General features: G+C 43.9%; 1 long non-coding RNA gene across 1 annotated transcript; it reads right to left on the reverse strand.

Moving 5' to 3' along the window:
* Nucleotides 1-596: 596 nt before the first annotated feature.
* On the reverse strand, nucleotides 597-13,614 carry LOC130357769 (uncharacterized). Its single transcript, XR_008889253.1, has 3 exons — nucleotides 13,540-13,614; nucleotides 11,935-12,228; nucleotides 597-891 (listed from the first exon to the last, which is right to left on the reverse strand). It is a non-coding gene; the product is annotated as an uncharacterized LOC130357769 (long non-coding RNA).
* Between the last annotated feature and the right edge of the window lie 1,534 nt (nucleotides 13,615-15,148).

Consider the following 15,148-nt stretch of genomic DNA (forward strand, 5'->3'; position numbering starts at 1 on the left):
GGGATAGGCTGAGCGCACTGTCATGTAAGAAGCTCTTGCTGGCTTCTTACATGACAGTGGGTTCAGCCTATCACCGGCCGAGGCGGAACATCGCTGCAGATGGTGATAGGCTAATCGCTGTCCAATGTTCCCGTCCCCAGGAAGAGCGTAAGGCCGGTACCGGACAAACGGGAGGTGAGTTAAAGTTTATTTTGTTTATTTTTTGCAGCCCCGGCATACGGATGCCGTACAGTATAGAGCAGTGGTCTTCAACCTGCTGACCTCCAGATGTTGCAAAACTACAACTCCCAGCATTCTGAGAGTTGTAGTTTTGCAACATCTGGAGGTCCACAGGTTGAAGACCACTGGTATAGAGGAGGGCAGCGCTTGCAGGTGACATTTGAGTATTTACCCCAATGGGGACTGCGCTAGGCTGATAATTAATTGTGGGGGGGTGGGGGGGCAGAAAAGCGCTCGCGGGCAACATATGATTAGTTCCCTGATGTGGGGACAGCGCAGCACTGGGCTAATTCATTCATTCCCGTGGGGGAAGGGCCAAACCGGTATTGCGCTATAAGAGTGAAGGATCGTCCAGCTCTAGGAGTTGCGGTAAAAACGATATGCTTTATTTAATAATCCTCAGACAGTCGTCACGACAGAGCAAATTGTCTGATGCGTTTCGCACTTGCGTGCTTAATCATAGACTGACTAAACAACGTTACACACACATTAAAATACATAACAAAAGGATCACATGACTTATTGCATTATCAATATTTTACAAAGCAAAATGGAAAATCCGGAAAATCATCGATCCAGTTGGGAGCAGATGTGTCTTCTGTATTCACACGGGTGATTCTTTAAGGTGTCCAGCATAACTTTATGCCTTTTCCGATGTATTAGAAATTTATGCTGTGGGAAAAAGAAGACAAGAAATGAATATACCTCTCCCTCTCACTCCGCAAATCCAGGTTTTGTATGAAACATTCACCCGTTTTCATCGAAACCCATTTTGTGTCATGTTGCTAGGGGAGACAAAAATCACCCGTGGAGTCCAGAGAACACATCGCTCTCTCTTCGGATCGGAATTACACAGGATATATTCAGGTAGGGAAATGGTGGGAAAAAGTATAGACATATTACAAATACACCCGATACTTATGTAATACATTATCACATGTCAAAGAGTGAGGTAACAAAACTGTGAGTTAAAATTATTTTGTTCTAAAGATTACATTTCAGACTTTAAAAAACTTGTTGGGTACGTAAATATTGGAATACTTATAACAAAATGCCTTACATGCAATCATTAATTTTTTAATATTATTTTAATATTAAGGGCAAGAGACTATCAAGTCTAACCTTTTGTTCAAACCTTTAGGCTGTCTTGTGTCCAACATAAACATCCAATATGTCTCTCTATTATAAAGTTTTCTTCTTAGGTTCCCGCCTCTAGGGCCAAGTTTTACTTTTTCACTCCCCGAGACTTTCAAAGTTTGGAGATCCCCCAAATGTGTTTCTCGGAAATGTCTAGACAACATGGAGACACCTACTGTGTTATTTTTAACATCTGACACATGTTTCCTGAACCTAGTTTTAAGGGTATTACTCGTACAACCTACATATTGTACATTGCATGCCGTACAGGTAGCCACATAGACAACATATTTAGAATTACAATTAATATATTCCTGTATGTCATGGGTTAAACCTCTTGTATGTCCACATTTCCAATTTCCTATTTCTTTCAGCCAAGTGTGGTTACCATTGCCCTTTTTGTCACTCAAGAATAAGCTAGGGGACACAGAGGAGCCTATAGTTGGACCCCTTTTAGAAACAGTGGCTATGCCTTCTGCCACTTATTCTTTTAATATGTGATCAGTTTTTAGAACCGGAGTATATTTTTTAATTATCTGTGTGATTTGTTTAAATTGTGCACTATAGGGTGTAACAAAAAACTTTTTTTATTGTTTTTATTTTTATTATTCATACTACCTGCATTCCTATTCTTTGTCTCTAGATTTGATGGGATGTTACCCTTAGTTACTGTTACCGGTATTGCGGTATGGGTTAAAATTCACATCGTGCAGCACAAAAATGACAGTATTCGGTATGAACCGAACCACCTTACGCACGCAAAGCCTACAGGAACCACAGCATAGCCATACAGTTTAAGTTCACCCACACTTTATATAAATAAAAAAGGAGGTTTGTGGTGCAAATACTGTTGTTGCATTTAATGTGTATGTACCCCCAGATTAACGCCCTCCTCCCAGTAGGCAGGTAGTACCCCCAGATTACCCCCCCCCAGTAAGCAGGTAGTACTGCCAGATTAGACCCCCCCAGTAAACAAGTAGTATCCCAGATTAGACCTCCCCAGTAGACCCAGATAAGACACCCCCTCCCCGTAGACAGGTAGTACCCCCAAATTAACCCACTCCCCCCAGTAGGCAGGTAGTACCCCCATATTAAGCCCCTCCCCGCAGTAGGCAGGTAGTACCCCCGAATTAACCCCCTCCCCCCAGTAGGCAGGTAATATCCCCAGATTAACCCCCTCCCCCCAGTAGGCAGGTAGTATCCCCAGATTAACCCCCTACCCCCAGTAGGCAAGTAGTACCCCTAGATTAGACACCCCCCCAGCTGGTACCTCTGCAGTTGCTGGGAATTCAGGGCAGAACCTTCCCCAGATAAGGGCTTGCACAGCTACGAGCGGTAATGATGTTTGCTCATGTCACGAGGGAGCGAACGTCAATATGAGGCCGACACGTGTAGCTGTACAGCACTTAACTGGGGGCGGGGACGTCCTGAGTTAGGCAACTACAGGTAAGCCGGGCACAAAAATAGGAGCTGGAGGACAGCCAGCTTTAGTCTCTGTCTCCCGCTCCAGACTCTCGCACTGCTGGCCCAGCCGGCAGTTTGTCTGGTGTGCCCGATGGCCAGTCTGGCCCTGCTCCTGTATTGCGCGGTACCCGGCCTGACTGACAGCCAGGAGGAAGAGGAGCTCGGCCACACTACAGGGAAGGGGAGGAACTCGGGAGGTGACCAGGAGTGCTGCAGCCGCCTGAGGCTCTCTATAGAGCGCTCAGGCAGCTGTAGCCTTATAGGAAGCACAACAAGCACTGGCTCTGCTTGGGGCCCTGGGCCAGCTCGGGGCCCCAAGCAATTGGTTGGTTTGCCTGTCCTTTAGTGATGGGCCTGATCGGACAGCACAAACATAGGGGGAGATTTATCAAAACCGGTTCAAAGGAAAAGTTACTGAGTTGCCCATAGCAACCAATCAGATGGCTTCTTTCACTTTTGAAAAGGCCTCTGAACAGTGAAAGAAGCGATCTGATTGGTTGCTATGGGCAACTCAGCAACTTTTCCTCTGGACGGGTTTTGATAAATGTCCCCCCATACTGTATATACATACACTGCATTTATACACAGACCTAATGTATACAGACACCACAAACACATTTACCAAACTGTACATATAATTACATGCTGAACACATGCAAATCCATATGCACATGTGGTGAGCTTGGGGGGTGTAGGGTGAACAGGGGTGTTGCAGAGTAGTGATGAAGGGTGTAGCATTAACCCTTGATTTTGCTGTACGCTGTTCCACTGAATTTAGGGGTATGTTTAGGTTCAGTAGGCACGTAGGATTGGTAGGATTGGAGTTGGATTAACTCACGGTTTAGAAAGCGGCTGAAGTGGAAGGCTTCAGGCCTGATTGTCTGGTAGCTGTAATCACAGATCTGCTAAGTTTGGTAGTCCGGAACTAAGAGAGCGATTATTGGCTACAGCGCCCTTATATACTGAAGGGGCAGGATCAAAGCTTATTGGTTCCCAAACCTGTCGGTCCTGATCCAAAGCATTATGGTCACATCACATGACCCAATCACATAACCCAAAGGTCCTTAAACCTGGCATAACCCAATTCTCTAGTGATCACATGACCTAAGGTCCTATACATTAATTACATTACAACAAAATATTTTAAATATATACATTTTTCAATAGCATCATGAGGCGACTAGCGGTTAACCCACCAGGAGAGCCCTGACAGCATGGAGAAACTCTGACTGTGGGGACTTACGACAAAGGTACGGGACCAAGTCCAGTACCGGGACACCACACACACATAGGGGGAGATTTATCAAAACCTGTGTAGAGGAAGAGGTGACCAGTTTTCCATAGCAACACAGTAAAACCTGCACACACACACGACACAGTTGCTCTCCTTTAAGTTGTTACTTACATAAGCCTGCAGGGATGTGGAATTCCTATCGCCCGACACCCGGGACATGCAGTTCCGGGCGCCGGGCATGTGAATTTTTTAGGACCTTAGTCCTGCTTCAGGCAAGCAGGGCCGGACCTGAAAGCTACCGATAAGCACAGCCGTGCACCTCACAGCGGCGCTCACAGGGGAGTATGGAGCGGGCTCGCGACTCCTGCCCGCTCCGTACTCTGCAGCCCCCGGCTGTTTTCAGTAGCCGGGGGCCGCTGCGGCTGGCTATTAACCCTTTAGATCACCGCAAAAAATTAGTCCTCATACAGCCTGGTATGCGGGGGGTGGGGGGTGGGGTCAAGCTACAGGGGTCAGAAAATGGCAAAAAAAAAAATTTCAAAAAAGTTCTGAATATTTTTTAATTAGTAAAACATGACAGAAACTATGCAAATCTGATATTGCTGTAATCAGCACAACCTAAAGTATCAAAATAACATGTTATCTCAAACACAAGGTAAATGGTGTAAAAAAAGAAAATCATCAAATTTGCTAAATTATCTTTTACTGTTTCAATTTCACTTCACCAATATGTTTTTGTTTTTGGTTCGGAGCATATGTTATGGAACAATTAAAAGGTATCATTATACTGTAGTAGGTAGTTATGGCTATTATAGGACGAGGATGAAAAAACGAGAGTGTAAGAGCAAACATTGGCCAGGACAAGTGGATCATCATGAGGGACAAGTAGATTTTGCTCCGTTTTAGTCCCATGGACAAGTAGTTTTTTACAAAATTTCCACACCCCTGAGCTTGGTATCTCACCTTCTGCTGCTGCCAACACTGAGGGAGCTAATAGAACGGTCCAACAGGAAACTGCCCATGCTTGGTGGTGTTACCCCACCTGAGGGCGTCACGCGGTGTGGGTCAAACCCCCCTAGCAACGCCATTGGCTACCTGCACAGCCTGAGCAGCTGTAGCGGTGTAGCTGGGTTATTGCAGCGCAGCTCCTATATACTCCAATGGGAGCCGCCAGGTGTCAGCGCCCCCGATAAACCTTTGGCGAACACAAAACTAACAATAACTGCAGAATTTCACCCCACAAATAGTTTTCTTCTAGTTCTAGAACAGAGCAGTTTGTCATAAAAGGAAGGATGCTATTAACATAAGACATAAATGTACGTCCTCGTGCCCTGGAACTTAAAGGGGTACACCGGTGGAAAACAATATTTTAAATCATCTGGTGCCAGAAAGTGAAACAGATTTGTAAATAACTTCTATTTAAAAATCTTAATCCTTCCAGTACTTATCAGCTGCTGTATACTACAGAGGAAGTTCTTTTATTTTTTTAATATTCTTTCTCCCTGACCACAGTGCTCTCTGCTGACACCTCTGTCCGTATCAGGAACTGTCCAGAGCAGGAGAGGTTTGCTATGGGGATTTGCTCCTGCTCTGGACAGTTCCTGACATGGACAGAGGTGTCAGCAGAAAGCACTGTGGTCAGGCAGAAAATAAATTCCTCTGGAACATACAGCAGCTGATAAGTTCATTGAAGGATTAAGATTTTTAAATAGTAATGTTAATAGTAATTTCTAAATCTATATAACTTTCGAGCACCAGTTGATTTTGAAAAAAAAATTTCCACAGGAGTACCCCTTTAACTCACTGGGATGCACATTTACGTCCTGTACGTAAAGCGAGCACAGGAGCTGTGCTCGCCTCATGCATGGCAGGTCCCGGCTGCTACGAGCAGCCAGGGATCCACTGATAATCGCGGACATCAGTGATTGGGCTGATGCCGCTATTAACCACTTAAGTACCCAGGGATGGGTACACCATGGGAATTCCATGGGAATTCCATGGGAATTCCGGTCCCTGCCACGCGCCAGGCAGGGACCGGACAGGGATGCCTGCTGAAATCATTCAGCAGATACCCCAAGCAAAACCCCTGGGGGGGTTGGGTCCTGAGATGCAAATCGCCGATCAATTAATTCCGGGTCATACAGGTCTCCGGTGACCCAGAAAATAAGGTGGATCGGGGTAGTCAGAAGCGACCGACCAATAGCAGATCGGGGGCGGGGAGGTTAAAGTTTGGTTCCCCCAATTTGCCCACCCATGGTGGTCCGAGCAGAATGGCGGAACTGTGGTGTGACAGATGGTCACTTACCGGCGGCGATCGGCAGCATGTGGGGAGCTACAACAGGGATTAACAGAGTTGAGGAGACAATGGTTCTTCTCTCTGTCAAACTGCTTTTAACTATACACACATCAGTAAGAAGCAATAAATACAAAAAAAATTGAAGAGGCTCTTATCAAACTAAGCACCAATAAACCCCTGAGCTGCCAGACGGACACCTATACCCATGGTGTCTAAAAATAGGATGAATATAATGTAAAATTCGGGGCTCAAGGTCATTGTTGTTGAATATTTATTCTCCTCAATATACAACATAGCAAAACAATAAAATCACCATAAAATAATATAACCATAATATGATGTGACCTGCGTTCCACAGGGTCCTTGTGTGCCAAATAGGTCAGTAAAAATTAATATATTAGTTAAAATAAACCACGCACTAGGTTATATGCAGTCCATATCAAAGGATATAAAAATATAAATAAAAGTATCCACAGTCAATGTGACCTATAATATATAGCAGTTCTTATTTATTAGGTTTGCTTCCACTCTGTAAGGAGGATTGCGCTGCCATCTGTAATAATGTCCTAATGTCTATAATGTGTTGTCAAAGTTCAGAGACTCACCAGTCTGGGAGTGCAGTAGTTAGAAGTCCTTAAGGCTAGGTTTCCACTTGTTTTTTTTTTTTTTGTGCAAAAACAACAATAAAAACGCCCATTCTGCCGCATTGCATTTTTTGGGTGAAAAAACGCTGCGGCCAGATGTTAGCTGCAAGTCAATAGTTAACTGCAAAATGCGACATCCACTTGTTATTTTTCAGTTTGGCATTTTTTTTTATCCTTTTGGTGTTTTTGGACTCCTTGGTAGTTTTTAAAATAACAACCTCTTGTTGAGACTTTGACGTTTTTTCGGGAATATCTTGGCGTTTTCCTATGGGAGTGAAAAAATGTCAAGAAAAATGCCATGTGGGTTTTAACTTTGGCGTTTTTTGCAGGCGGTTTTTATTCTTTTTTGGACTTTAGCGATCCAAAAAGGGATGGAGATACCTTTTTTTTATTAAAATTTCGTAGGGTACCATTAAAAAATAATAATAGAAAAGATACAGTAGTGATGGAAAAAATTGTATTTAATGACATTTTCCTTTTTTATAATAAAATTTTAATTCATTTTTAAACAGGGATCAATTAATGTGTGTGGGTAGGGCACTAAAAATGTAGCCAACAATAATAAAAATGTAGTGTGTGTGTTTTTTTTTTTTTTTTTACATTTGTGGTAGCTTGGTGGCGTAGGGTAGATGGGGTGTAGCTGTGCGGTAACTAAAGGGTGCTTGGTTAACCCTTACTATTCGTGACACCAGGGTGAGAGCTCCTCTGTATGCTTGTCCTACCGCCACCCATCCCAAGAGCGATAGGAAGATATTAAATAAATGATTGTCCACAACCGGAGATTCTCAGAAAACTGTGGGAACTTTAACTGCAGGTTTTATGCAGAGTTAAAACAGGAACAGACTTTTTACAAGCAAAGTCTTTTAGGATTTTGACAGTTGATTGGGACCTTGAGCAGTTTAAAGTCCAGAGACTGATATGCGCTGTTCCGCTGGATTTAGGGGATTTAGTTTAGGTCCAGCAGTCACTCTAGCTTTAGCGGGGATTAGAATCAAACTCACGGTTTTGCAAGTTGCGGTATTCTCAGGCTTCAGGCCTGGTCTTGTCTTTGTAAGTTGCGCAGATCTCTCCTCTCTGATGATTCGGAACCCAAGAGAGCAAGGATTAGCTAGCAGCTCCCTTATATGGGCAGGGGCTGGCCTTAAGCTGATTGGTCGATACCATCTGTCAATTCTCCTTACAAAAGATTATGGTCTGACATGTTACCACACCATGTGACCTCGGAATGTCCTTCAACCTACCCTAAAGAATTAACACTGGTCACATGACCGAAGGTCCTGTGACACTATACAGGTAATTCAATTTATATATATTATTTACATATATTTCACACAAAATTAGAGAACGAAGAGGTGACTGGGGACTTGCTCAGCAGGCAGACCCCAACAGTACCTAGGAACTCTGACTTTGGGGACCCCTGACACAAGGTACAGTATGCAATACAGTACCGGGACACCACACATTTTTTACACACTGTTCCATGATGGGAGTAGTAGTACCTGTACTAATTGAAAGATCGCCGGGGTTCCTTGCGATCCTTCTGTATAATGTATAGATGCGGGCGGCTGCTCTTCTATGGTCCCCTGCACTGACGTATATATACACCTATTCAGATTTCCCGCAGAGCTGTGATTGGCCAGATGGTTCCAGCCAATCACAACTCTCTGTGGGAAATATGAATATGTGTATATATACGTCAGTGCAGGGGATCATAGAAGAGCAGCCACCTACATCTATACATTATACAGGAGGACCACAGCAGGTGTCAGGAGAAGTGACACTTGCTGTGATCGGCCTATTAATGCAGGTACTACAGCTCCCAGCAGTGAGCCGAGTGTGCTCCATGTTTGGAGTAGTAGTACCTGCTGTTAAGGACAAATCACAGCGGATGTCACTCCTCCTGACACCCGCTGCGATCCTCCTGATGTGAATGTCGGGATCAGCTGTACTCAGGGCTACAGAGCCGGGAGAACAGCTAATGCTGAGCAGTAGATATACATCGTATATCCATTGCCCAGCAAGAACTTACAGTGAGCCTGCATTGTGTGTACAGTATGCACATTGCTGGCTCACTTAACCCCATGCTGAGCTGTGCGCTATGTGCAAGCCCAGCAAGGAAAGAGTTAATTTACACTGCTGGACAGTGTATGTTAACCCTTTGGGTGGTATACACTATATACAGCTATCTATAGATAGCTGTATATAGTATATACAGAATACAAAGTATGCATACTTCCCTCCAGTCCCGGACAGGTCCGTGTTGCTCCGCCCCCTAGTGATGACATCATTATGGGGCAGAGCTTCAGATGGGAGACAGGCTAGTAAGGATCTGTGAGGCTCTGTTCACATTGTACGTTTTGTATAATGTGAACAGACCCTTCTGGCAGTGTCTTCCCAGATAGAAAGACTGCAGCTGTTGCTAAACTACAACTACCAGCATGCCCAGACAGCCAAAGGCTGTCTGGGCATGCTGGGAGTTGTAGTTTTGCACCATTGGAGGCTCCCTGTTTGGAAAGACATTGCATTATGGGTGCTCTTCCCAGCAGACAGCGCCAAAAATGTACTAACCAATATTTTCTGTTTTTTTCTTCTTCTCGTTTCAGATCCGTGCATGCAGAGGATTACGGCGGATTATGGCGGATGAGCTAGATTTTTTTTCTTTTAATAAAATGGTTGACGAGGGCTTGTGGGGGAGTGTTGTTTAAAATAAAATAAAAATTCCAATGTGTTTTTTTTTTTTATTTAATTTTAAGGCCAAGTAGTGAAAGCTGTCCTATTGATGCAATCCATTACTAAGCCAGGGCTTAGCGTTAGCCCCCAAAACAGCTAGCACTAACCCCCAATTATTACCCCAGTACCCACCACCACAGGGGTGCCAGGAAGAATCGGTACCAACAGGCCCGAAGCGTCTAAAATGGAGCTCCTGGGTCTAGGCGGTAACAGGCTGGTGTTATTTAGGCTGGGGAGGGCCAGTAACAATGGTCCTCGCCCACCCTGGTAACGTCAGGCTGTTGCTGCTTGGTTGGTATCTTGCTGGTACTGAAAATACGGGGAACCCTATGCATTTTTTTTAATATAAATTAATTTAAAAAAAACGTATTTTCAGAACCAGCCAGATACCAACCAAGCAGCAACAGCCTGATGTTACCAGGGTGGGCGAGGACCATAGTTACTGGCCCTCCCCAGCCTAAATAACACCAGCCTGTTACTGCCTAGGCCCAGGAGCGCCATGTTTGATGCTCCGGGCCTGTTGGCTCTGGCTCTTCCCGGCACCCCTGTGACGGTGGGTACCGGGGTAATAATTGGGGGTTAGCGCTAGCTGTTTTTGGGGCTAGCGCTAAGCCCTGGCTTAGGAATGGATTCCTTCAATAAGACATCTTCCACTACTAAGCCTGAAAATTCAATAAAAAAAACAGCCCTTGTTAACTATTTTATTAAGAAGGGTCTGTTCACATTATACAAAACGGACAATGTGAACAAAGCCTCACAGAGCCTTACTAGTCTCCCTTTTTAGCTCTTCCCCCTAATGATGTCATCACTAGGGGCGGGGCTACACGGACCTGGCGGGGACAAGGAGCGAGGAAGGTGAGTGGACCTCCTCTTCTGCATACACTATATACAGCTATCTATAGATAGCTGTATATACTGTATACTGCCCAAAGGGGCTATAGGAGCAGGGAGTCCTGGAAGTATGCTGACTGGATTCCCAGCTCCTGTATAGCATACACTGGTACACTATATCCACCCCCCCCCCCCCCCCGTAAACTATACGGTCAGGGGAAGTGAATAGTGATGTTATACATTACTCCTCATCTCCTTACACTCTGTGGCGCTCAGCATCCGACCCACAGAGTGGTACCCAGAAGGCTGTGAAAAAACTGCCACAAGGTACAAATTTGGCTGTTTCCACACACCAGGAAAAATGCCAGAAAAAACACCAGAAAAACTGTGGCAGTTTTTCTGGCGTTTTTGCTGGCATTTTTTTAGGTGATAAAAAAAAAAAAACAAGTGGAAACCTAGCCTAATAGAGATTTCTTTCTATGGGCATGCTGAGACTACTGGTATTTCCTGCCAGTAGTAGGCTAAGTTTCTACAAGAAAAACGTTAGTTATGGTGTTTTTTTGGCCAACAAAACGCTGCGGCCAGATGTTAGCTGTAAATCACAAAATTCTTGGCGTTTTTCAGTTTGGCGTTTTTTAAAATCTTTTTGGCGTTTTTTCACTCTTTTCTTGCGTTTTTGAAATCGTTGGTAATCGCAACATGTTGAGCCACTGACGTTTTTTTAGTCAAAATTGTGGCGTTTTTCTCCCAAGAAAAACGATATGTGGATTTTAACTTTGGAGTTTTTGCAGGCTGTTTTTATTCATTTTTGGACTTAAGCGATCCAGAAAAGTGATGGAGATACCTTTTTTAATAACATTTCGTATGGTACCATTAAAAATAAAAAAAGATACATTAGTGAAGGAAAAAATTGTATCTAATGAAATGTATCTTTTTTTATTACAAAATTTTTATTAATTTTTAAACAGGGATCAATTTATGTGGGCGGGCGGGGACCTAAAAATGTAGCAGACAATAATAAAAATGTAGTGTGTGTGTTTTTCACTTTATTTTATTTTTGTATTTTTTTAAATTTTTTTAGGTAGTACTACTACTCCCAGCATGGAACACACTGTTCCATGATGAGAGTAGTAGTACCTGTACTAATTGACAGATCGCCCATTGCAATCCTTCTGTATAATGTAAAGATGTGGCTGCTCTTCTATGGTCCCCTGCACTGACGTATGTCAGTAGACATTGGCCATAGCTTTTGGCAGATTAGTATAGCGAGTGTTCTGATCGCAATGATTGTAACAGATGGTGTCATAGTTATTATCTTAAGTTGCAACAAAAGTTAATAGTTGTAGGTAGATAGTTGTTGGTGCTTCTGCACCACTCACCGCTCCGTATCCCTGAGATGGTAGCCCCTGATGTGCTGGGCTCCGTGGCACGGACTGGCTCTGCTCGGCGGCTGGCCCGGTGCGTCTGTGCGGTAAAGTCTAAGGGTTCCTTCGATGGTGTGGAGAGTTTTGTGGCAAGCAGCTGTGGTGAGTAGACGCAGGCAGTGATGATCCAAATACCGTGTATGGACGGCGTTCACTTGGTGGAGTGAGGACTGCCTGGTTTGTTTCAAATGGTGGTCCCTATTGCGGGGGGTTCCAGCTGTTGCAAGCCTGGATAACTTGAATTGGATCCTATGGGTGGTTAATATGGTAGGGTAGAGTGCTAGAAATTTTTCGGGGAGACCCCTTTTTAAATAGCAGGTATAAATATTGTGTCTGGATAAATTAAAAATAATAAAATGACATACTCACCTTGTCTTGCGCAGTTTAGCCTGGTCGTGTCCTTTCTCCTCCACACTAGAGGCCCTCACTTATTCAGTTCACGGCCTCCTCTGACTGACAGGCAGCAGTCAACTGTATGTGCGCATACAATTCACGTGTCCTGGAATCCCCATGAGAAAAAATATATATTTATGAAAGTCCGGCTGGGCCTATTTTAGGGAGGGACCTGGAGCTGCAGCTCCATCAGCTTCTTTTTTAATCCTGTCCTTCTTATTACCAAATATAGTATCTGCCTAGATTGTTCACAAAGAAGGGTTAAAATGAATCATTTTTTAATTATTTGTTATATACACATTTACACCTCCTGGACCTGAAGTGTTCAGGTATTAGAAGAGAGAGAGAGACAGAAGGGAAAAGCTACTGCCAGACACCTCCGAGATCAGCTTTTCTCCCCATGATCAGGACGTATATGGGGGCTCAAGCTGTAATTTTGCATTGAACCTTTAGCTACGTCCCTGGTTAGAAGAAGGGGGCATATAAGCTCCAAGTTCTCCTGTCTCAGGGGGTTAGGTGGTGTCAGCCTGTACCAGAAGGGGGTCCCTGTATGTAGGGAGGATCCACCACCTCTATGTACCCTGCTTATAGCCCCTAAATAAATGGATCAGTATGATTCTGTGAAAGCCATGGTACTACCGATGTGAATCTTTGTGGATAAAACAAAGAATAGTTAAACAGAAATGTTTGAGAACAAGAAAGAAGTCATTTTGGTTTATTTAGTTGAGGACATAGACCTGCCGTCTGCTCAAGTCTTTGCTATGTTTATTTTTTTGCCATATTCCAGACAAAAAGGGTTTCCCCATATTTGAACTTTGATTAGATACACTCAAAATGTATCTAACAATACCCTGCAGACTCTAGATAGGCATCATAACGTGGAATATCTTTGGCTACGCACAGCATCAGACTTGTTCTTGTACTGTATGCACGCTCACCACACAAGACTCCATTGTGGATATAAAGCATGGTGAAGCCGTATAAAGTTCACTGCACAACGTGCAAAATCCAGTGAAATACTGGGAGAATATAGTGCGGTCAGATGAGAGCAAAATGGAACTGTTTGGTGCCATAATACACACCATGTTTGAAATGGCCCCGCACATCAATGCCAATGGTTCTGGCAAACTGCACATTAATGAAGGAAGAATAAATGGGCAAATTTACCAAGATATTCTGGACTAAACTCTGCGACCATCTACCAGGATAATGAAGAGGAAATGAAGGTTACCAACATCTGGGGAAAATCTCATGTCCATAGAAACTTCTGAAATATAAAAATGTTGACATGTCCAATACTTTTACAGTATATATATATATATATATATATATATATATATATATATGTGTGTATATGTATATATATATATATATATATATATATATATATATATATATATAAGAACCAGATACAGGCGCAGCACTCCAACAAAAAAGTGATTTAATATCTCATGTCAGCATTACAACGTTTCAGCTCCTCCTGGAGCCTTTTTCAAGCATAGTGATACACAAACCTATGAGGGTTTTTATGCCCATACAAATCATTAGTGCCAAACAATTTCATAAAGTGATCATTAATACAAATAAAATAAAGAACTACATAAGTGCAAATATAAATTCATGTAGAAAATAGTGCATACTGGTATATAAAGTGCGCTAGTGCATACTGTGCAGAGTAATAGTAAAAATATTAAAAACACAGCTTGAAAAATACAATTCATAGTTAAATTACATATAACAAGAAGATATGCAACACATGTGTACACAAAACGATTCATAGAAATACATACATACTGAACAATGAAGGGGAGGCATTCACCTGATCCATGTAATGGTGCTGCAAGCGTGGGTAATTAGTTACTGCGCCTGCGTGAGCAGGCTGAAAGCATTTCCAGATATGAGATCCCTGTCATGAGACCAGTCTGGTCACATGACCCGTTGTCCCGGCAACTGTCAACACTGTGTGCGAGGCAGTGTTTCAGAATCGGGAGAGCACAGGCTGTCAAACATGCTGAGAGCAGATGTTAACCCTAAGTGAACCAAACAGGCCTCCTCTACTCAAGAGGGACAGGCCTCCTCTACTCAAGATGGACAGGCCTCCTCTACTGAAGACGGACAGGCCTTCTCTACTGAAGACGGACAGGCCTCCCCTACTCAAGAGGGACAGGCCTCCTCTACTCAAGACAGACAGGCCTCCTCTACTCAAGACGGACAGGCCTCTTCTACTCAAGATGGACAGGCCTCCTCTACTCAAGAGGGACAGGCCTCCTCTACTCAAGAGGGACAGGCCTCCTCTACTCAAGACGGACAGGCCTCCTCTACTCAAGAGGGACAGGCCTCCTCTACTCAAGACGGACAGGCCTCCTCTACTCAAGACGGACAGGCCTCCTCTACTCAAGATGGACAGGCCTCTTCTACTCAAGATGGACAGGCCTCCTCTACTCAAGAGGGACAGGCCTCCTCTACTCAAGAGGGACAGGCCTCCTCTACTCAAGACGGACAGGCCTCCTCTACTCAAGAGGGACAGGCCTCCTCTACTCAAGACGGACAGGCGTCCACAAAGGAAATGCTGATCTACTTGGGGAACTTCCTGTGCCAGAGATGCTCCATACTCGACTTTTCCCCAATAGAACCTGTGATGTGGATTACCAGCATAGACAGATAGATTCTAATGGTAGGGTGGCAGCGGGAAGAATTTCTAATATCTGGCAGCGTGGGATTCCTATTTATGTTATGTAGAGACATCATTCCTTCCAGCTCATCAGTGTAACAGAAC

The sequence above is a fragment of the Hyla sarda genome, chromosome 2, assembly GCF_029499605.1.
Source record: "Hyla sarda isolate aHylSar1 chromosome 2, aHylSar1.hap1, whole genome shotgun sequence".
NCBI lineage: Eukaryota > Metazoa > Chordata > Amphibia > Anura > Hylidae > Hyla > Hyla sarda.